Below are 22,924 nucleotides of genomic sequence, written 5' to 3' on the forward strand. Positions count from 1 at the left end.
TAAAAGCCAGAAAGGTTTAGTGTTTTTTCTTCATTTCTAAAACTTGTAGGTCAATCATCTGTATCAGGGTTGTCTAACCTTTTAGCTCTTTTGGGCTGCATTGCCCAGCAAAAACCCATCAAGAGTGGCATACAGAATTCAATACATATTTATAAGTAAAATGCAATCCACAACACAAATGAGCACAACTAATGCCACTTGAACTGCATGAATAGATTGCAATATACTGAAAACTAAGTATCTCGTCTTGGTATCAATAATCTATGTAATTTCCAAAAAGATAAGACTATTTGTCTAAATTTTATTATCTCTTTTAATCGTTTAATGACCCTGGGTGATTCTTTTAATTTCTCAATACTGTTCTGCACTTCTCTAAAGTGCTAAGTTGCAAAGAAAGTATCTATCTGCATTTGGAAATGAAATCTTTTACTGCAATATTTAAAAATTGATTTAAAAAACAAGTCTAGTATAAGCAATTTCATAATTAGGACTTTCCTATATATTTTAATACATTACAGCTTTCTCCTTCAAAATTATCCATTGACTATATACTACAATTTGATAAAATCTACCATGCACATCATCCTTGTCCACTATATGATATTTGTTTTCAATTCTTCAGAAAGTTACATTCCATTTTTTGTTATTATACAAATGGTAGTCATTTTAGGAATTCATGAATCAGAATTGAAGACAATAGGGCAAAGGTATCACTAAGTGATAAGGCCAAGATAAGGAAATGGAAAAATCTGGAGAGTGGGGAGTGAAAGTATCCATTAATGCATAGATGGATAGATGGTTAAATATGCACATATATGTATACAAAGCAATTTACAATATATATTTATATTCTCAAAATAGCTGCATGAAGTGGGTGCAACATAGCTATTGCAATTATTATTCCCTAAAGAAATTGAAGCTAAGAAAGGTTAAAAAAAATGGTCCTAAAGCTAGTAAACATTCAGAGTTAGGAATGAAATTATTTTCTAACTATATATATATATATATATATATATATATATATACATATATATATATATATGTATATATATATATATATAGTATGCTCCTTTTATATCATACAACCTTGTTACTAGTTGATACTACAATGAGTAGACACTATGATGAAAGAACAAAGAAAGAACTTTTGCATAACTCTTGGTTACATGAAGCACAGAAAACAAAACTGGAACCTTTATTGTTAAAACAGACCTGGAAAGAAAGTAAGATTGAGGTCCTGATCAAAATGATGAAAAGGATCCAAAAGTCCAAGCAATTAAAAATCTTTAAACAACAAGGTTAATAATTGTGCTTTCTAATTTAAACCTTTATTTGGTTCCTTGGAGTATATGGGAGGCTCAGGGAGGACTAACGCTTTTGCTGTGAGGGTTTGCTAAACCCTTTAAGGGCTATTCATGCCACCTTTGATGTCACCCTGAGACTAGCTCTCACCTGTGACTCCAAGAAGTTATATTATGCCTAGAAGCTACCAGGCAAAACCTTCAGCAAAAACCAACTAAATTGATGGACTCAATTTAGTTGAGGAGAACCAACAGGCCTTAAATTCATTGATGAGAACCTCCAGGATGTGAAGATTTCCACCTGCGAAATGAGTTGATGAAAATGATTTGTTCTAATGACCATGAAGACTGCTGAGAAAGGTACTAAGGAGTACTTGGTCAGACAAGGAAAATGCCAAAATCATCCACTTCATCCTGTCATCTTGACTTTTCTCCTGCCACTGCACCTGAAAACTCTAGAAGAAAGACTGAAGCAGATGATTTTGTGCAACTCTGTCTCATTTAAATCCAATTCACATTCGAGACATCACCAATCACATCATGATATCATTGGTCCTCCTCAAAAACAAAGGGTAGACAACATTTGGTCCCTAACGACTTATGTAAATATCATCAATATGAATCTAATTCAGATAGCTTGTTTCTGGCTATGTGCCTTCGGAAGAGGCTCTCAACCAGTTTGTATGGGATTTTTTTCCTATATAAAATGAGAGAGTATTATTATTATTGGTGCCTGAAACCATATGGTACACTGCAAAAATGTCAAGATGTTCCACTAAGAATAAAGTTGTGTAACAATTAGGAGGGGGCAGGATTGACATTTTCATGAAATACATAGTGAATCTGAGAGAAAAAATTACTTGAATTTCAAGATATCCTATAGGCCTTCAACCACTGAAAATCATAGCTCTTTAATAATTACCTAGTTGTGTGACCTTGGGCAAGTCACTTTAAATCCATTGCCTTGCAAAAAACAAAAAAGAAGGAAAAATAGAAAATCATTGCTCCTTCCTGCAACAATTTGCTTAATTTTGCTAGTTAGGGGATACACAGTATAAAGCAGAGGCATTTGAGAAAATAGCAAAGGAAGAAAAGTAGCAATAAAGCTCCTCTCATCCAACTGGTCTACTAATACACATACCGTCACTGAAAAGAATGAACCCATAAGATATATGTTTGGCAAAGGTGTGCCTAAAGGGCAACAATTCTATATGCAGATCTAGCTATAGAAACTAAAATTGCCTTATGATGTCATATTCTCCCTGATGGAGCAGCTCCTCATCAATGTCACAGAGCAGATGATCTCTATTTTAATTACTTCCTGGGTTCTGTGTTGATTTTGGTATTTGCTCTGTTGATCCTGTGGTTGTTCTCAGATAATATGCCATTGGTTCTTGTCAGAGAAATACAAGTCCTGGATAGCCCTGTCAACAATAGGCTTTAAGTGAAGAATTGGCATCATTTTCCAAAGTATATAACAAGTTCAATAATACATCAGAATGCTATCCCACAGAGGAAGACATTTTTTTCACCCATACTAATTGAGGTTGCCCAAATCAGATAGTAGGTACCCTAAGTTCAAACTACTCTGTGAGTATTCTGTGAGCTTATAAGCCCATGCCATTGTGCTGCAATTTTTTTTGTTTTATTTCTCTCCATCATTGAACTAAATGGTCCAAAGTAAAGGCATTTAATGAAATAGTATTGTAAAGAGAGTAGTAAAATAATTTCCCACAAATATGTTCTGGAACAAATAGTATTTGTCATGAAAGAGAAGACTGGGCCTATATTTAGATGTACATGCAACCAATGCTCACATGTGGAAGGGCTTTTGGATGTTTTGAAACTGAAAATGTCTTCAGCTGCCAACATTGTGCTGGACCAACTAGACTTAATCTCCTGATAGCCTTATCTGGCACACAATTCAATCCATGTCAAATGTGTGTAGCCTCTTCTATGGATTACTGTACCTTACTATTTTCTCATGGTCTATGTTGGTCCATGACTTTTTAGTTTCATTTTCCCTGATCAGTACACTTCCACTAGACATGAGGATGTGAAGCTTCTCTCCCACTAAAGGTTCTTAGCTATAAAAGGAGAGGCATCAACATAAGAAGAAAAATAAACTCTGCCTGCCATCTATTGTTTAGTTTATAACATTTTTATAAAGGTAGAGAGTGACATTGCATGTTTTATATTGTTAGGGTAAAATACTTCTCTGAATCTTGGTAATTTTCTCTCCAGAGGGAGATTCTTTGGTGTTCATTTTTCATCCTCTTCAGAGGAGGAGCATTGGCTCAAATGACTAGTGCCTAAGTTTGGTGGTGGTTGTTGTTCAGTCATTTCAGTTGCATCTAAATCTTTGTGACCCAATTTGGGGCTTTCATGGCAAAGAATTCAGAGTGCTTTGCCATTTCCTTTAGCAGTTCATTTTAGAAATGAGGAATCTGTGGCTAACAAGATTGAGTGACTTACCCAGAGTCACAGTAGTACTGTTTGAGGTCAGATTTGAAATCAAGTCCTTCTGACTCCAGGGTCAACACTCTACCCATTGTGTCACCTAATAGCCCACCTCAATTTACATCATTTTTTAAATATCTGAATTCATTGATTACTCTCATTCAAAAGTCTTTTTTCTGACTTATGGTAAGAAATTCTTGGTGGTCCTATGCTTAATTTCTGATGATTGTTTATTTTTTCAGTTTTTTTTGTTTTTTGGCAAGGCCAGGGGTTTAAGTGTCTTGTCCAAGGTCATACTGCTAAGTAATTAAGTGTCTGAGAATGAATTTGAACTCAGGTTCTCCTGACTCAGGGCCAGTGCTCTATCCACTATGCCACCTAGTTGCCCTGATGATTGTTTATTTATACCACTCAGTATCCTATACAGAATATAATTCTATCAAGCTACCGCTTAAGACCATGACTTAAGCCATCTAACATAAAATTTTTTTTAAAAAAACTTTAAAAACAACTTGGGGGCTTCTTGGTCTAGAATTGAACACTGAATACAAAAAAATTACTTTGATGCATCTGACATTATATAGTAAACATAGAATATCAGTTTTCTTTTATGTGTTATGTTTACTTCTATAACTTTTTTGACTAATATCTATTCTGGATAACTAGGTCAAACTGGAAACTTTTTGAGGAGGACAGGAAAGGAGATTAATAATGAAAACTTATATTAAATGCATCATCCAGAGTTCTTCAAAAACCAAATTCAAGTAACAAATGATCAAGGATAACATTTCCAAGTTGGATTTATCCTGATTCATAGTAAAAAGAAAAGTCTGTAGTTCTGGGGAAAATTTAAAAATAATGTTTTAACAAATGATACAAAATTTTAAAATAAAGTTTCAATTTTATTTTTAAAAGCAAAAAAAGGATTGAAAGCCTTTTACAAGAGAAGAAATTTTTAAAAAGTAAGCATCTTTTAATTTTAATATTGTGTTCATTTTTGCTATCCATAAAACAAATTACTTGATTTAGTAAATTGAACAGATAATGGTGATATAGTTGAATGTGGAGTATAGTTGAATTTGGAGTCAGTTTTTGTTCTTTATTACTGAGAACAACTTCATATTATCTGAATGGACCTCGGTTTCCTTATCTGTAAATGAAGGCCATAAGACTGTCTTCTTGAAGTTTTCTGTGATATTTAAGTCAAATAGTTTATGTCTCCTCATTAAGCAATTAATTTATAATACTAATGAATTTAGAAATAAATTTAAGCTGAAAATATAACATTAAAACCAACCTCATATTATTTTAGAGAAACAGAAGTAGAATATTAAAAAAATTAATTTTTAAAGATTTTGCTTTCAGGGTTACAGAAAAGTTTTGTTCAAAGGGATTCAACCTATAGTAAGTTTTAAGATATTCTCCAAGGTGGTTGATTCTAATAGCTGACATTTAGATAGTACTTTAAGGTTTACAAAGTGTTTTCATTCATTTAATTATATCATTTCATCTTCAAAGTAGGCTGACAGAGTCTATTATTATCTGTGTTTTACAGATGGGGATCTGAGATGAAAAGATTTTTAAGCAACTAATGAAGAATCATATAGCTAGTGGGTGTCTGAGGCAGGTTTGTAACCAGATCTTTCTGCATCCAAGAACTCACTCTTTCCACTATTCCAAAAGACTTGGGAATTCTATAATTGGTTAAACTGGCTAAAGCATTCATTTGTGGTGGGAAAAGTACACATACTAAACAAAGTGTATTCCTTTGGTAAGCAGCCAAACCTACTTGTCAATTGTGGGTTGAGAAGAATCCCGCAATGTTGGGAAGTTTTGGGCATATAGAGAACAAGCAACATTTGAAATGCATGATATTTAAAATCATGAACTCAGAGACTATAAATGAAAATACTAGTGAATACAGATTGGATAGACAGAAATGGTGCTGCAGGAGCAGCACTCCATGTACAGAGAGAGAATCATAGCCAGAGGAGCAGGGGATGAAGGAAACAGCAGTCCACAGCCCATACTGCTAAATTGCAGAATTTGATGGACAGGAAGCTCTATTGAATCTAAGAGAGGCATCTTAATTAAACAAAGGCTTAAAACAAATCTTATAGAAACACCTGAATATAAAGGAGTCTCTATGATTTTTTTTTTAGAAAACAATTCCTGGACTGAATTCACAAATACACATACACACACACACACACACACACACACACAGAGGATGAAATAAGAGACAGGAGTGAGAAAAGACAGAGAAATGGAGACAAAAATACAGAGATAGAATTAAAGCCAGATCCTGAGAGTCAGAGCAGGGAAAGAAAGAAAAAAAAAAACCAGAAACAAAAATAGGAGTGGTGAAAGACAGAGAAATACAGGCAGACATAGAGATAAGGAGGGAGATATGACAAATCAATAGTTTATCACCTTATACTGTTTTTAACAAAGAGGCAAATAGTTCCTCCCAAATCAATTCCTGGGTACCCCTAAAAAAGTAATATTGTTAACTTTTCTGATATATCAAAGGGGCAGCACAGTAACCTGGGTAGAGAGATACAATAAGGAATATCTAGGATCAAGTCCTAACTCTGGCATATGCTGGTTGCATGCTCCTGAAGAAATCATATAAGATCTTAGTGCTACTAAGGAGGTAAGTCACTAAAATGCAAAGTAGAGGCCATTATGCAATGTTAGAGGTGAATTTCCTTCTCAGAATTTTCCATACCAAAAAATCATGCATGAATAAAGAGATATTCATAGAGATGGGAACAGACAGACAGACAGAGACTCAGAAAGAGAAATACACAAACTAATGGTCTCAAAAATACAAAACTAGATTAGAGAAATAGATAAATAAGGTGTAATCAGAAATATTTTGAACTCAGATTCAATGTTTGACAAATATTAAGAAGATCAACAATGTGGAGAAGAATTCCATATCTGATATAATTATTAAGAAAATTCTAAAACTATTCAGCAATTCACACCAACAAATTACAGTATATACCACAAGAAGTTCGAAATAAATATATGGCCTCAATATTAAAAATGGTGTCACAAAATTGTTAGAATAGAATCTCAGCAGGTAAGGTTTGCAGTTTGGAATTATATTCACAAAGTGACTAAATGGTTCTGAAAAATATCTCAACTTTAAAGCACTATATAAATATTAGATATTTATAAGGACATTTTAGTCACTTTGTGACTGTAAGAAATGATGAATATGAAGAATACAGAGAAGACATGAATTTCTTCAAGGAAATAATCTGGAAAGCAATATACAAGGAACTATAATAATCTAACTGGGAAGACCAACAACAAAATTGAAACTGAATGCTGTGAAATAAGTTAGTCAACTATCATTTCTTTTTTTTAGGTTTTTTTGTTCTTTTTTTGCAAGTCAATAGGATTAAGTGGCTTGCCCAAGGCCACACAGCTAGGTAAATATTAAGTGTCTGAGGCCAGATATGAACTCAGGCACTCCTGACTCCAGGGCCGGTGCTCTATCCACTGCGTCACCCAGTCGCCCCTAACTAGCATTTCTTAAAACCTGCTTGGAGATAAAAAGACAGGCAAAAGGCAATCTTTTTGTCACATAAGATAGATATATATGAGGATATAGTTATGTGTGTGTATATATATATATATATATATATATACATACATGTATGTATGCTTGCATACATGTTTAAGAAAAATATGTTGACTTCTCATGTGGCTATAAGTTCATGTGTATTTACATATATGTTATGAATTGCAGGTTATTAATAAAGACATGTCTCTGTTATTAACCATGACCCTGAACAATGTCTTGCAGAAAATGAGATCTTAGTTTGAGACTTGAAGGAAGCTAGGAAAACTAAGACATGTAGATTAGGAGATAGAGAGTTCCAGGCATGAACAACAATGGATGAAAATACTCAGAATCCAGAGATGGAACATTGTTTGAGAAAGGGCAAAAAAAGGTCAGTATCACAGGAGAGAGTGTGAAATGTAAAGTATGAGAAGATCAAAAAGGTGGAAAGGGTCCAGGTTAGGAGGGTGTTAAAAGCTAACCTGAGGATTTTATATTTTATCAGAAGAGAGTCATTGAAATGTATTGAATCTAAGGAGTGTGGGCAAAGGGATATGGTCAGAATTGTACTTTAGGAAGTTTATTTAGACAACGGGAGAAGGGACTGGAGGGGGAAGAAACTTGAATCAGAGAGACCAACCAGTACTATATTATAATAGTCCATGAATGCAATGATGAGGCCATGATCATATATGGTGGTAATGCCAGAGGAAAGGAGGGAACATTTATGAGAGATATTGAGAAAGTAGAAAAACAAGAAACTGCTATTTCTTGGATGTGGGAGGTAAAAGAAAGTGAAGACTCAAGGAAGATACCTGAAATATTAATGAATAATCATAGTCTTTGAGGAGGACAATGGATGTGAAATACTTAATATAATATCAGATTTGTTGGTGAGTTGAATGCTATTTTGACTTGTTAGCAGAGTGAGGGAGGGAAAGGAAGAAGGGGGAAGATGGGGACAGAAGGAAGGGGGAATGAAAAACAAAAAGTATTTCATGGTTTTACCCAAAACCATGAATTTTATTAAAACAATGAAAATTTCAAATCTCACCACAGTTATTTTCAAACAACATGATTTTTGCTAAAAGAGAAATGAACAAAATTCTGAGAAATTATTTATATGTGTTGATTACATACTCTGGCTAAATCATTACAAAGTCCTCAAGATCAGCAAAATAGGGACAAAATAAGAGATCTATTGTTAGTAGTTTAAGAAAAAAATATAATCAGGCCTATTGAAAAGTAATATGCTAGAGCTTGGTTCACAGCTGTATTACATGTTACATAGTGTAAATCTCTATTAATAATGACAATGAATGTAGCATTGTACACTTACCTTTTTTGGACACTCAAAGAGTTGTGAACTGCTTCCAGAAACTAAGAATCCAGTTTTTTCCTCATATAAGTCATTCAATCTCTTGACACTGGGCATTTTCACTAGATACCACCCATGGTTCTCTTTATCTCTGTCCCTTGGTTCCATGGTTTTCTTCAGATCTCAGCTCAAATCATCCACAATCATCCTGACCTATGTCTTGACACTGGACTCTGGTGACTCTGGAGGAAAAATTGAAGCTGATGACTTTGCCCAGCCTTGCTTCACTTAAATCCAATTCACTTGCAAATCAAGCCATCACTCTCCTTGACATCATTTGTCCTGTTTGAGAAAAAAGGAGAAGCAAAAAACAACAAAAACAACAAATCTCACTTTCTGTAAGAAGCTTTTCCTTGGCTAGTGCCTTCTCATTGTCCTGAGGCAAATGGGTAGTAGATAGGACTCTACCATCAAGAACACCTGAGTATGACCACACATATATTATTATGGTGCCTTGGGCAATTTACTAATGTTTATTTGCCTCATTTTCTCAGCTATTAGATGGCAATTCTATTAGTTTCTATTTCCCTGGGTTTTGAGATAATATCTGTAAAGCTCTTAGCATGGTGCCTACCCTACAGTAAACAACTAATAAATGCAAAATCCCGTCTTGTATTTCCTATTTATTTAGTCTGTTTAGTGTGTATATTTCTACTATCATTAGACTGTGAACTCCTTGAGGGTACAGATTGTTTTTAACCTTTGCATGCTAACACAGTGCAATGCTTAGAACAGAGAAGGGATTTAACAAATTCTTCTTGACTACATTTGTTTCTCAGACTGCTGACATTAAAATGCAACTGCTAGATAGTCAGTCAATGAATATTTACAATAATAGTTGCTATGAGCTAAATACAATGCAAAAACAGTCAAAACACTGTCCCTGTCCTCAAGGATCTCATGTTCTAATGAGGGAGATAAAAGACATTAAAAAAGTCAACAAGAGATAAGTATAGTATTAATAGAAGGGAACCTTAGCACTGTGGTCCCAATCTCCTCTTCAAATAAAGGGTGTATGCATATCTGTTCACCTGTACACATATTGTGCTACACAGACTCACATACACAAAGAGAATATATGCTATATTCTTGAACATAGACAGTATCTTGCACACTAGTAGGCACCCTAGAAATATTTGTTGGGGTTTTTTTAATTCAATGAAACTGACTTTTCAATGGTTGCATAAATACTTAAAATCAAGATACCTAGAAGACAATAAGAAAAAAATGTATTTCTCTGCAGCAAAATATTTTTTATATTAAAATGCTCAGTGAGGAGTTGGAATAAATTGGCACTATAAACAGTAAGGAATCTCAAAAATATGCATGAATTAAGGCATAAACATACACATATCTACACATTCATACAGATATGTATAGATAAAAATCAGCAGAACATATAGTCATCAGATAGTAAAAAAAATCTAGATAGTAAATGGTTGCATTGTAGTAAGAGTATTAACATTTTACATTTGTGAATATTTTTGTTTCTTTCATTATCAATATGGTAATTTAATTTCTGGAATTTAGGAAGCTCAATCTTATTAAGATGATGATAACCAAGGTAAATGCAATAGTGATTATTGGTAATTTTTATAATAAAATATTCATTTAAGACAATGGAATTAAGTGACTTGCTCAAGGTCACACAGCTAGGTAATTATTAACTGTCTGAGACTAATTTTGAACTCAGGTCCTCCTGAATCCAGGGCCAGTGCTGCATCCATTGCCCCACCTAGCTGCCCCTAATTGGTAATGTTTTAAGAAATACGTGTGGTGTCTATGTGTACACGGTCAAGGTCAATCATCCCCTTGATTCAGACCTACCCAAAGAATAACTATACTTGATCTATTCTGATTATTTAAGCAAGAGCTGGACATATTTAGAGTCATTATACTTTGAGTTCAAATCCCACGTCTGACACATGTGACAGAGCAAATCATTGAACTTTGATCTGCTTAGATTTCCTCGTCCATTAAATTGGGATAATAATCACATTTCTCTCCCAAAGTTATTAGGATAAAATGAGATAATATTTGCTAAAAAATTTAAGTACCATATAAATCCTAGCTATAATAACAATAATAATAATAATAATAATAATAATTTTTGTCCTTCATTTTTGGAAAAAACACACAATTCTAGGGATGTGATGTCATGGCAATCACTTGAACTGAATTTGAATGAGGAGGGACTATGCTCATTTGCTAGTCTCACTTTCTCCTCCAGAGCCATCTGGGTCCAGTGGCCAGATATGAATCAGTACAACTGGAGATGGCCCTGGATGTGAGGCAAGCAGGGTTAAGTGACTTGCCCAAGGTCTTCCAGCCAGTAAAAGTCAGGTGTCTGAGTATGGAGTCGAATTCCTGTCCTCCTGACTCCAAAGACAATGTTCTAGCCACTGTGCCACTTAATTGCCCATCTATAATCTTTCTGTTATGGGAAAGGAATAATCTTGAACTATTATTATCACTTTCTTCTTATGAAAATTAACTAGTATTTACTTAGCAGTCTACTTATAATCTCCTTTTCTTTCTCTCCCCTTCTCCAAATAAAATGCAGAGCTTATTTTTGTTTTTGCCTCTCTAGACTCTCTGTCCATCATGGTGTTTTGCACGTTGTTGTTCCTTAATTAATATTTATTGAATATAATTGTCTATTCTACTTTGTTTGGAGTCACTTTCCAGTCAAGCTATAATGAAGCAATAACAGGCATTGTGTTCTAGGAAAAAGAACACTGATCTTATAACCATAGAATCTTGTTTTGATTCCTGGTCTGGTTATTTGTTGGCTGTGAAATCAGAGGCATGTTATTCAGCCTCCCTCTGAGGTTGTTTCACTATTTGTAAAATGGGAATAATGGTATTTGCTTCATCAACCACATTTATTTTTTCTAGATCAAACTGTTATGATATAAATGACATAGAGAGGTCTTGGTGAGGAAATTATCTCTTTCAAAGGGTTTCAGATCATTTCGTGCTCTGAAATGTAAAGTCTTTGACTTAACTGAGGCAAAGGTTAAACAATTTGCCTAGGATTACATAGTCTATGTGAGGGAAGAAAGGCACACAAACATAGGTCTTCTTGACTCTTAGGCTAGCTCACCATACACCATGCAGTGCAGCCAGAATTTTTATTATGTACTATAAAAGTCTAAGTTGTTACTATCAGAACCCCAGTTCTGTCTAGCTTTATGACAAATGGCTTATGTTCCCTAACTTTGGTTTTCTCAGTTCTTTGCAGTTTTAAACTTCTTTAACACAGTTATTTTGTTTGAAGGAAATCTTATACAAGTCTGATAATATGTTCAACTTTTAATGCCTAAACATTCTAAAGGAATTGACATCTTGAAATACATCTAATGCAATAAGAATTCTATATTTCCATGCTAGACTGGTATCCCACCAAGAATGGCTCCTGGGAAAAGGGGAAGGAGAAATCGTTGGCATGAGAAAGTAAAACACGTGTTTCCCTCCTTAAAATTCTCAGCTAAAGGATGCAAGCTGCACCCTGGTACATTTTCCATCTTCAGAGGCAATCATGTCTCTGGCAAATTTACTTGAATATCGGTGACAACCTTTAGCAATTTCATTGGGAAATTTTATAGGTAATAAAAATATAATTGAACTTGGATAATAAAGCATTAAGAAAAATTGCTGCTGGGGAGAGGTCTAGATAATCTTGCAGAAAGGTGAGAGTAGCTATAAAGACAATGCCCTCTCCTAGTCTGAGAGCTTTATAATTGTAGTTTTTGTCTTAATCATCAGAGTTCTTAAAGAGTTTGGTATTCCTAGAACAGTTACTTTAGGTGACCAAAGCACAAAATTATTTGCCTCTCATTCAATTACCCCAAGGTGAACTCTCTGTCATGATCATTCTGTCTTATTATCACACCCTGCCAGCTATAGTTCAGTGACTCCTCCCCCAACCCCAACCTCCATCAAAGGCTAATCAAGACTGAGGTCTAAATTCTATTTTCACAAAAAACAATGAAAGTTCCTATGTTTAGGCAAAGGGTCAATATGCAGTTGCTACTTACTATTGGGGTAGCTAGGTGGCATGGCAAGTAAACTACCCTAAAAACAGATCTGAGTTCAAATTCACCCTCAGACATTTACTAGTTCTGTGACAAGTAAATTCTAAACATTAGGCAATTCACCTGAATTCTGTCTACCTCAGATTTCTCATCTGTAATACACTATTTCCTCAGGCTGCTAGGACTCAACAGTAACATACATCAAGTGATTAACATTGGAAATAATAATAATAATAATGATGATGATGATGATGATGATGATGATGATGATGAAGATGATGATGATAAATTCATTTTTATGAAACTTTCAAAGTTTTCAAAGCACTTTCAAATTACATTGGGATGTCAAAATTGTGTTGCAGATGAGGAAACTGAGACTCTGGTATGTTAAATGATTCCTAGAGTTACACAGGTTATACATTTACTGTCTAATATGAAGACATATTTACTCACTCATTATATATTTATCAGACATCTACTACTAACACAATACCCTACATTCTGTTAAACACAAAGTATACAAGAAAGATAAAAGACACTTTCTCTTCTTAAAGAGTTGTCAGTCTAATGGGACAGAAAACATGAAAAGAGCTATGTACCAACAAGATACAAATGGGATAAATTAGGCTTAGACTTTACCAACTCCATTAGGACATCAAGAGTAGGATTTGGAAACTATTTCCCTCTTCAGCAGACTTTTCATTCCTACAGTTTTCTCAAAATGAATCACTTAATATTTTTGGCTGTAATTGTTACTGATCACATCACAATCTGAATGGTACTTATATAATTTATGGTGGCTACAAACTAAATCTCCAAAATATAGATATATACAATTGGAGAAAAAAAAGCCAATTTTCTGTCTGCATTAAGATGTAGACTTGGAATAGGAATGCTTATAATGAAGAAATTAATCATAAATTTAAAGAACTCTAGAGGCAAAGATCATTTGTCTAACTTACTCATTTTTAAGCTGAGAAAGTTTTGCTTCAGAGAGGTGAATTTTCCCAAGATCACCCAATGACAAAGTTTCATAGCTTGTGAAGCTACCAATGTCTTTTTTTTTTTTTTTTTGGCATGAGGTTGGGGGAATTAAGAGGATGCACTTTAGTCTCTTTCAATTCTGCAGCTATTGACAAGAAAGAACAAAAACCAGGATAATGCACAGATCTTCTCCACTCAAGCAGTTCATTTTGACATGACAAGATGATGGTTTGCAATCTTTCTATATATATAGCCATTTGAAAGACAGGATTCCAGTCTCAAGGAAGACTATTATAATATGACATCTCTGTCTCTTTGACATTCTCAGTCTCAGTCTCCCCTCCCTTGCAAATGATGAGATATTATTCACATTGTAGGCATGAAAAAATGGACACTTTTCATTTACATATATATATATATATATATATATATATATATATACATACAATGTAAATCATTCTTGGAACTGATCATGATATCTGCAGCTGACTGTAATCAAATTCATAAAAATTCTTGCCATGTATTCTGCACCAAATAATCACTACTGAATAGAATATTATAATCCCTTAGCAAGAGTCAAGGAGAAATCGAATATTAAGCTATGTTTATGCTGTGGGAAGATTTTTTCCCATTTTCAAAGTGAAATTTATATAAGTCAATATGCAATTTAGCAAACATTTATTAAACAAACAATGTGCCTGATATTATGCTAGGCTCTGGAGACAAAGTCAAAACCAAAACATTTGCTGCCCTGAAGAAATTTGTGTTCTACTTAGGATGAGGGGGTGGTGTGGGAGAAAGTTATTGAAGTATTGTTAAATATGGGGAGAGTAAGATCAAGAAAGATTTCAGGTAGAAGATAGTATCTGAGTTGTGCCCAGAAAGAACCTAGATATTCTGTGAGGTGAAGGATCAGAAGGATATTCCAGACATGGGGATCATTTGTGAAAGAGCACCAGGTTGGAAGAGAGAAAGAATGATGTGGATTGTGAAAAATTAGGTCACCCTTCTTTGCTGTTGTTCAGTTGTTTCCCTTGTTTTTGACTCTTCGTGACCCCATTTCAGGTTTTCTTGGTAATACACTAGAGTGGTTTGCTATTTCCTTCTCCAGCTCATTTTACATATGAAGAAACTGAGGCAAATAAAGTTAAGTGACTTGTCAGAGTCATACAGCTAGAAAGTGAATTTGAACCCACATCTTCCTGTTTACAGATCTGACACTTTAATGGTGCTAATTACTAATTTCACACATGTACATTAAAGGGAGCAATTCAGCTTGTTGCAGAGGTCTTACAGGCTAAAATTTTTGGTTTGATTTTGCTCCTGCAGTTCTTTGAATAGTGGGAATGATATTGTCAGATCTATGCTTTGGGTGTATAAGCTTGTTATAAATCTAAAAGGTGAATGAAGACAATGAATGTTGTGCCCCACCCCATTCCCTCTTCCTGGAAGACTGTCAACTCCTTGAGGGCAAGAATTATCAATTTATCTTTGTTTCTCATCACCTTGCATACAAGTTTATATATTCCACTTCCTTAATAAACATGTGTTGACTAAATCATGTAAGGTAAACTGATTAACAAAATATATGATGGCTTTTCTCAATAATTGGGAAAGGAACCTATGCATATAATAAGGGAAGCATTCTCCCTATTGCCTTAAGGCACAACAAATGATAAACCAGAATTCTTTTACTCTTAGGTCTTTACAAGTTCAGTTTTTGGAGTTTTGTTGTTCTTTGTTTGTTTGTTTGTATTTTTTGTCACTTGATGTATATAATGACTTCCATATACACATCAATTGTATCTTCATCAAATTTGCAAATTATGCAAACTGGAAAATCTGGCAATGAATATGGTTTTGTAGTTAGATAATACACATGCACCCACACACATGCACATACACACACACACACACACACACATGCACACACACGCACACACATACACACACAGACATCAACTTCCCAAATATATATATATGAAATGGAGGGAACAATGAGAAGCTTTTCTGAAATGATTATATGTTCAATATGAGTCATGTCAGAGATGTGGGAGCCCAGAAAGTTAATTTGATATTTGACTACATTAAGATGGGTGTAGCTTCCAGGAATCAAGAGATACTGGTCCTACTGTTGTGTCTTTCTTGTCAAAGCTCATCTAGAAAATTGGGCACAGTTCTGGACACTTTCGTCTAAAGACATTGATAAGTTGGAAAGGGTTCAGAAGAGGTTGGCTAGGATAATGAATTATGAGTCTGGAGTCTGTACCATATGGTGACAGGTTGAAGGAAATGGATAGGTTTAATCTGAAGAAAAGAAGAAACAAAGAAGAGGTAGAAGGGTGGGAAGGTTTTCTTAAGGTTTTTTGAAGAGTCATCATATGAAGGAGGAATAAAATTTAGTCTACTTAACTCTATAGGCCAAGATTAGGACAAATGGAAAGAAACTGAAAACAGGCAAATTTCAATTCAATGTCAGTAACTCCCCTCCCCCCCACTGCAAAAAAGTATTCTAACTACTAAAACTATTCATATATGGAATGGATTATCTCAAGAAAATCTGGGAAGATGTTCACATGTCACTTGTTGGGTATGCTCATTATGAGGGTTTAATTTTAATGTATGGATCGGATTACATTTTTTTTATTTTAAAATTAATTTTAGTTTTGTCTTTTTAATCTTTTTTTAAGATTATATCATTCTTGAGGTCCATTCCAACTTTGATCCTATTTCTTCATCTAAAAAATGAGGTTAATAATGATGGTATTGACTTTTTATAACATGAATCTTGGGAAAATACTCTTCATATCTTAAATTATAAATAATCATTAAACAGTGATAACTGGTTTTTTTTATTGCTTTGCTTTGCCTTTTATTTGCATCTCGATCTCCTCCCCAGAGAAAGGAGTTACAGACTACTGGACCAGAAGTAAAATCCTCACTTCAAATCTAACCTCAAATTCTTACTTAATGACTCTGGGCAAATCACTTTTGACATAATTTCCTTATTTTTAACATAAGAATACAAATAGCACCTAACTCTTATTGTTATTGTAAGGATAAAAAGAAAACTTTTAAGTGTTTGTTATCACAATCATCATTACATTGCTCATTTTGCTATTACTTTGTTTTGTTTTTTTCTTATTATTAGTTAGAATGCCTAAGAACTTTGATTGACTAGATAGTTGTTATGAGCCTAAATTCTAAAAGGTAGACACTGAATATCTGATTTCTTTGTAATGCAGTAAATCCAGTGAATTATTAAACTATTCAGGTAATTTCAAGTTTATTTTCAGAGTAACAACAAGTCCATTATGGTCCCTAGAAGATAGATTCAACGGAAATAAAAACAGATGGGCTCAAATCAAAAATTTTAGGGATGAAAACATCTCAAAAGATATGATTTTTTTGATATTTGAATCTAATCAGGTAGAAGAGGATATCAGTTCTGCCACAGAATCATGAACTAGGAACATTTTCTTCCCCTTAGGTCAAGGAATGATGTTTCTAATTCCTTTTTCACTCTGAACAAAAGGTTTAATGGATTATTGAGGAAGGATGGGGGGATTGGGCAAGTGCAGAGGAAAGTGGATAAAGAAAATAAGAAAGTAATACCTGAAAAGAAAATAAACAGAAGGAATATACTGGATGCTTTTCTATGAAAGAAAAATCTACCCAATCAATGTCACCTTTCCCTGTAACAGATGAACAGACTACAATACCAGAATGATATCTTAACTCAGCAACAAGAGATCATCGGAGAGGGACTAATACCAAAACAGGAAAAAATGGATAACTGAATAGATTTGGAAAAATCAATGCCAGTTCTTACTATTCCCATTTTTTAATTACTTGGATTGAAACAGAGAGATGAGCTAACAGTCATATACCTAATGACAGATCTAGGAATTTTTCTTAGGTAGTATTTGAAGTCAGGTCTTAGTGACTTCACATTCAGAGACCAAACCATTATACAAGACTGCCTAGAGAAGAAAATGAGAACTTTAGCCTAAGAGGTACATTAAGATGAAAAATATTAGCTCCCTTTACTTTGCTTTGAATTCCTTTATGGAAAAGCAATAGCAATAAGAGACTCAAAAACTTCTCATTCTCAACTCTCTGATCTCTCAATAGGTCATACAAATCATTCCAAGACCAAGCTTGTTACAGTGGGAACAATTTTAACAGTATGTGACCTAGGAGGTATCAGGATTTGGTTTTTTGGTTTGTTTGTTTATGTTAAAAGTCCCCTTAGGTTTCTTCTGAGTCTCATAAAACTGATTACTGCAAAGAATTCTTTTGGATAACCCTGATCTGGGATAAGCTCAAAAGGGCATGAAACCATGTTTCTTATGCTTTAAAAGAAAGACAAAATATAAACCTTGGCATGCTGCCCTTTATAGTTATGCATGCAAAAGATTTGCTAAACAAAATAGAAAGTCTTTTTCTCCCCAAGTTCCAGTTTTTTTTCTCACAGAGAAGTTAGAAAAGAAATTGGCATGGAAAGATTATCCTAATGCCAACCATTACTTTTGTTTAAAAATCAAAGAGCTTTATGCATCATTTATTTTTGTTGTTGTTGATGGATACCTGAAACAATAATTTTTGAGTTCAATAAGCACCAGTCATTTTCCTATATATAAAAGAAAAAATAATTATAGTTGTTCCACCCTCCATAGATAATCTGTTATTTTTCCAATATAAATGACAGGCTTAGTTTGATCTGTCTATATTGTCTCACATGATCTTCCTTATAGGATCTTGGAATTGTATCATGTGGTTTGAAATGACCATAGACATCAACTACCAGTTCAAACCTTGATCTCAAAGATGAGGAAACTGAAGTTCAGAGAGATGTAACAACTTGTCTAAGTCTAACTCAATTTTTCTGACTTCACATCTAATGCTCTTTCCACTAAAACACAGTCTCCCAAAAATGAGATCAAGGGCAATATATGGCACTGGTTCATGGAAACTTATGGTTAAATTTTCAGTGTGAGCATTTACACCATGGAAATTTTTAAAAGAGTGCAAATCTGGGCTTGATTTATCTTTTTGTGATTTCTAGACTTGGGATGGAAAAATACTGATAATGCAGATTCAACTAAATGTGTGTTATGTGCACATTTTTTTTTCAGAGAGTTAGTTATAATCATTGTCAAAGTTCCACATTTGTAAGAAGACACAATCTGTAGCCACAAAGATTTCAGAAATATCTGGAGAGATTTATATTAACTGTTACAAAATGAAATGAGCAGAACCAGGAGAACATTGCACAACCTAATAGTGACATTTTATGATGATTAACTATTAATGATTTAGCCATTCTCAGCAATACAAGAATCTAATTCCTAAGAATTAATGATGAAAATATTATCCCAATCCAAAGAAAGAACTGGACAGAGTTTGAATGCAGTTTGAAGCATATGATTTTCACTTATTTTTTTCAGGGCTTTGGTCTGTTTCTTCTTTCACAACATGACTAATATGGAAATATGCTTTAAATAATCATATGTGTATAACTCATATCAAATTGCTTGCCATTATAGGAAATGGTAAAAGGAAGGAGGGAGGAACTTTGGGATTGAAAATTATGAAAAAAAGGAATGTTAAAAATGTCTTTACATATACATTTAAAAAACATTATTAAAAAGAAAAGAATCTATGGTCATAAAACATTTTCTGAACCACATAAAGTTGAACAATCCATTAACCAAAATTAACAATTCAAGTTCTTTTGTAACATGTGCAACGTGGACCTTTCTTACTTACATAAACTTTTTATTAATCTTCATAACAGATCGGTAGGTTAATTAAAAGAAATTGTGTCACAGTGAATATGGTACTAGACTAACTAAAAGAAAGGACTGACTTGAATCCTGTTTCTGTCACTTTCTAAATTTGTTCTCCTGAACAAGTAATTTAACTCCTTTAAACCTCAATTTCTTTACAGTAAAATGGGTTTAAGCAATATATGTAATCCACATAACACAAGTTTGTTTTGATATCAATCAATCAGCAAACATTTATTAAATACCTATGATTCATCAGTCATGGCATTAAGCTCTGGAGGATACAAAAATGAGTTTCTGTCCTCCAGGAGCTTACAATCCAACAAGGGAGACAATATGCAAACAAATATATACAAAAGCAAATTATATAAAGGATGTAGAAAATAATTAACAGAGGAGAGATACTGGATTTAAGAGGCTCTGGGGAAGGTTTCCCTGTAGAAGTTGGGATTTTAGTTGGGATTCCAAGGAAACTAGGGAAATCACTTGTCAGAGTCAAGGAGAGTGTTGCAGAGATTAGGGACAGCCAGAGAAAATACTTGAAGTTTTGAGATGAGTATCTTATTTGTTGAACCAGGAGGTTAGTGTTACTGGATTGAAGAGTATATTCTGAAGAGCTTTGAATGCCAAACAACACCTTTTGACTCTGGATATCATAGGAAGATCTTGAAGTTTATTGAAAAGCAATGAGGTGACATGTTCAGACCCATACTTTAGAAAAGTCATCTTAGTGGCTGAATGAAAGACAGGAGTGGGAAAAGTGAGGAAGGTAGACCCAAAAAAGGCTTTTGCAATATTTCAGACATGAGACAATGAGACCCTGTCCCAGAGTGGTGGCAATATCAAAAAGGAGAGAAAGAAACTTGAGAGATGATATTCGAATTCACAAGGTGTCCCAAAAGTCTGGATACCCTGTATTCTCCCCATAAAGTGCTTTTCAGTTTCCATAATTATATAAGCTTCCTAAAAACATGATATAGGCCAAAATTTCGCTATTTCCCCCCCTTTTCCCCCAGAACCTAGCACAGACTTTTCATACAATCTACTTAACAAACGGTGAATTGAATTTTTTTAAACTGAGACTAAAAAATATATAATCATCTCTAAATACATAGGAGCACTTGTGGACAATCACATTCATTCCAGCTAAAAGTCACAATTTCCTAACACACACACACACACACACGCACACATATATAGCAATCCCTCCTGGTTTCATATTGATACAAAATTCATACAAATAACTCAGCAACTGGCTCACCCTATGAGGTTGAGAATGAAAATAGTTTTACAAGGAAGTCATTTTCTCACTTCTGTTTTTGGGCCCCTTTTTGTAAAAAAAAAACACTTCAATTCATTTCATAGTGTATGATTTCGGCTTTATGATTCTTATTATTAAGTACATGAGGCTATGTATCCTTCTTAAAATTTTATTACTGTAAGTGCTATCTTTCCTCTGGGGAGTGTAAACAAATTAATAATTATTTCATTACTATGGACTGTACTCATTCTAACTCACATTTGTAAGCAGCAATATCAATAATTTAAGTCTATCTTCTCTTATTATCATCTTGGAGTACTGGAAATTTATCCAATACAATCATTCCCTAATGGAATCTTAGTATTTATTTGTAGAACACCAAGGAAAAAAACCATTAAGTACCCCCATAAGATCTTTAATGCTTACTTGAGAGAACAACCCAAGATCATATTCTTGGCCCTGGCCAATCAATTTAAGATGCAGAATTCCCAAGGAAAAGCTATGCTCATCTTATATTCATATACCCACTATTACTTTGACTTTTGCTACTTTAATTGTTTATTGCTTTCTTTTACTTTCATCCCTGAACACAGTCAAAGACTCCCTTTATTTATCTAATTATAACTTTATAGGTAAGTGCTCATGTGGATCCATCTTATCTGTTCCATGGTGCCTGAGTTCATAGATAAGATCCTCCTTAATTGACTTGCTAGAAAATTTGATCAAAGAAACTTACTTTCATCTCTCAAAATTACTCTTACAGTCTCTTTTACATTTTTCTTTTCTCTATTATAACTTTGAGTCAGTTTTTAGAAACTGAGGAAACAATTTCATTTGAAAGGGAAAATAATAGATAACATCTTGCTTTTCACCAATCAACATCTTGTAATCCTTGTAAAGGTAGGAACAACTCAATCCCCTCACAGATTTCATACTACTTGTATGTGAGGAGCCATTTTTGAGGAGCTGACTTGCTATCACCTCAATATGGGCACATGTTTGTAGCCTATTCATCCTTACTTCTCTCAAGCTGGTTGAAAATAATAAATCTCTTTTTGGAGATGTAAGTCTTGTAGATAGGAACTTTCTCCTTTCATCTCATCTAAAGAAGAAGTTGGGCAATTTTCTCTATATGGTGAAATAGAAATAAATAGGATAAATGGATCATCTTCTCATTTTAAAACTTCTCAAATTCACAGAGACCCTTTCTTTCATCTCCATTGCAGCAGAAAGTGGTCCCAATCTAATTGCTATAGATAAAAAGCAGTGTGTGTGTGTAACCCAATGCATCTTTCTGGTACTCCAGACTATATCCTGATGATTCATTTTTTTCAAGTAAAATTAGGTCTGCTAATTCTATATGACTCTGTTAAAGTCTACAACCTATTAAAACTCACATCTCTGAATTCCTATTTCCATTGTGTCTTTCCAAATCAACCCAAAAGGCACATTATTTCAAAGGGAAGAAAAAGCTTTAGTTGAACTAGGAAAGGAAGGTCTATCAAAGTTATCAAATTAAATAGCAACATTCTCGGGCACTCAAACCACATAGTTTCCCCATTGAAACAGAGCACGTGAATCTATTCCCACTTAATAATCTACCTGTCATGCTTTATCAAGAGCAAGGTCCAATCAATCAACTAATAATATAAATATTATAGGACACCTATAGCAGAAACATTCTGAATTATTTCCCATTCCACTTAACTCAGATATCTGGGGAACTAATGTGTACCTCTCCCATGTTGCTATCTTGGATGAGTTTTCTAGTAGGCACTACATGGATGAATGAATATATCACTATCATTTGTCATCTTATCATCCCATTGTCCTAACCTCATCACTGGTCATATTCTATGCCCTTTATCTGATTCCTCCCAGAAAAGTCTCATTTTTGTATTCTTTAACCTCCAAGTCCCCTTTAACTCTGTTCTTGGAGACATCAACCTGAGACTTTTTCCATAAATAGAGAAATAATTTTGATCCTAGGGACTATGGGAAAAAAAATCTTTTTTTTTTTGCTGCCTCCCCCCCACATCAATAAGTATTATAGAGAAAATACCTTCTCAAAAGCCAATTTGAAGTTACTGACAACAAAGTCAGTGGAAAACAAGCAAAGGAAAAAATTACA

At 34.0% G+C, this 22,924-nt stretch overlaps 1 long non-coding RNA gene across 7 annotated transcripts in view; it reads right to left on the reverse strand.

Moving 5' to 3' along the window:
• LOC141500931 (uncharacterized) overlaps window positions 1-22,924 on the reverse strand; it is a 405,792-nt gene that overhangs the window by 202,489 nt on the left and 180,379 nt on the right. For all 7 annotated transcript variants that reach the window (XR_012472086.1, XR_012472089.1, XR_012472091.1 and 4 more), the window contains one exon: window positions 8,681-9,001. This is a non-coding gene — a long non-coding RNA (uncharacterized LOC141500931). The remainder of the gene's footprint in view (window positions 1-8,680; window positions 9,002-22,924) is intronic.

This window comes from Macrotis lagotis, chromosome 1 (genome assembly GCF_037893015.1).
Source record: "Macrotis lagotis isolate mMagLag1 chromosome 1, bilby.v1.9.chrom.fasta, whole genome shotgun sequence".
Classification (NCBI taxonomy): domain Eukaryota; kingdom Metazoa; phylum Chordata; class Mammalia; order Peramelemorphia; family Peramelidae; genus Macrotis; species Macrotis lagotis.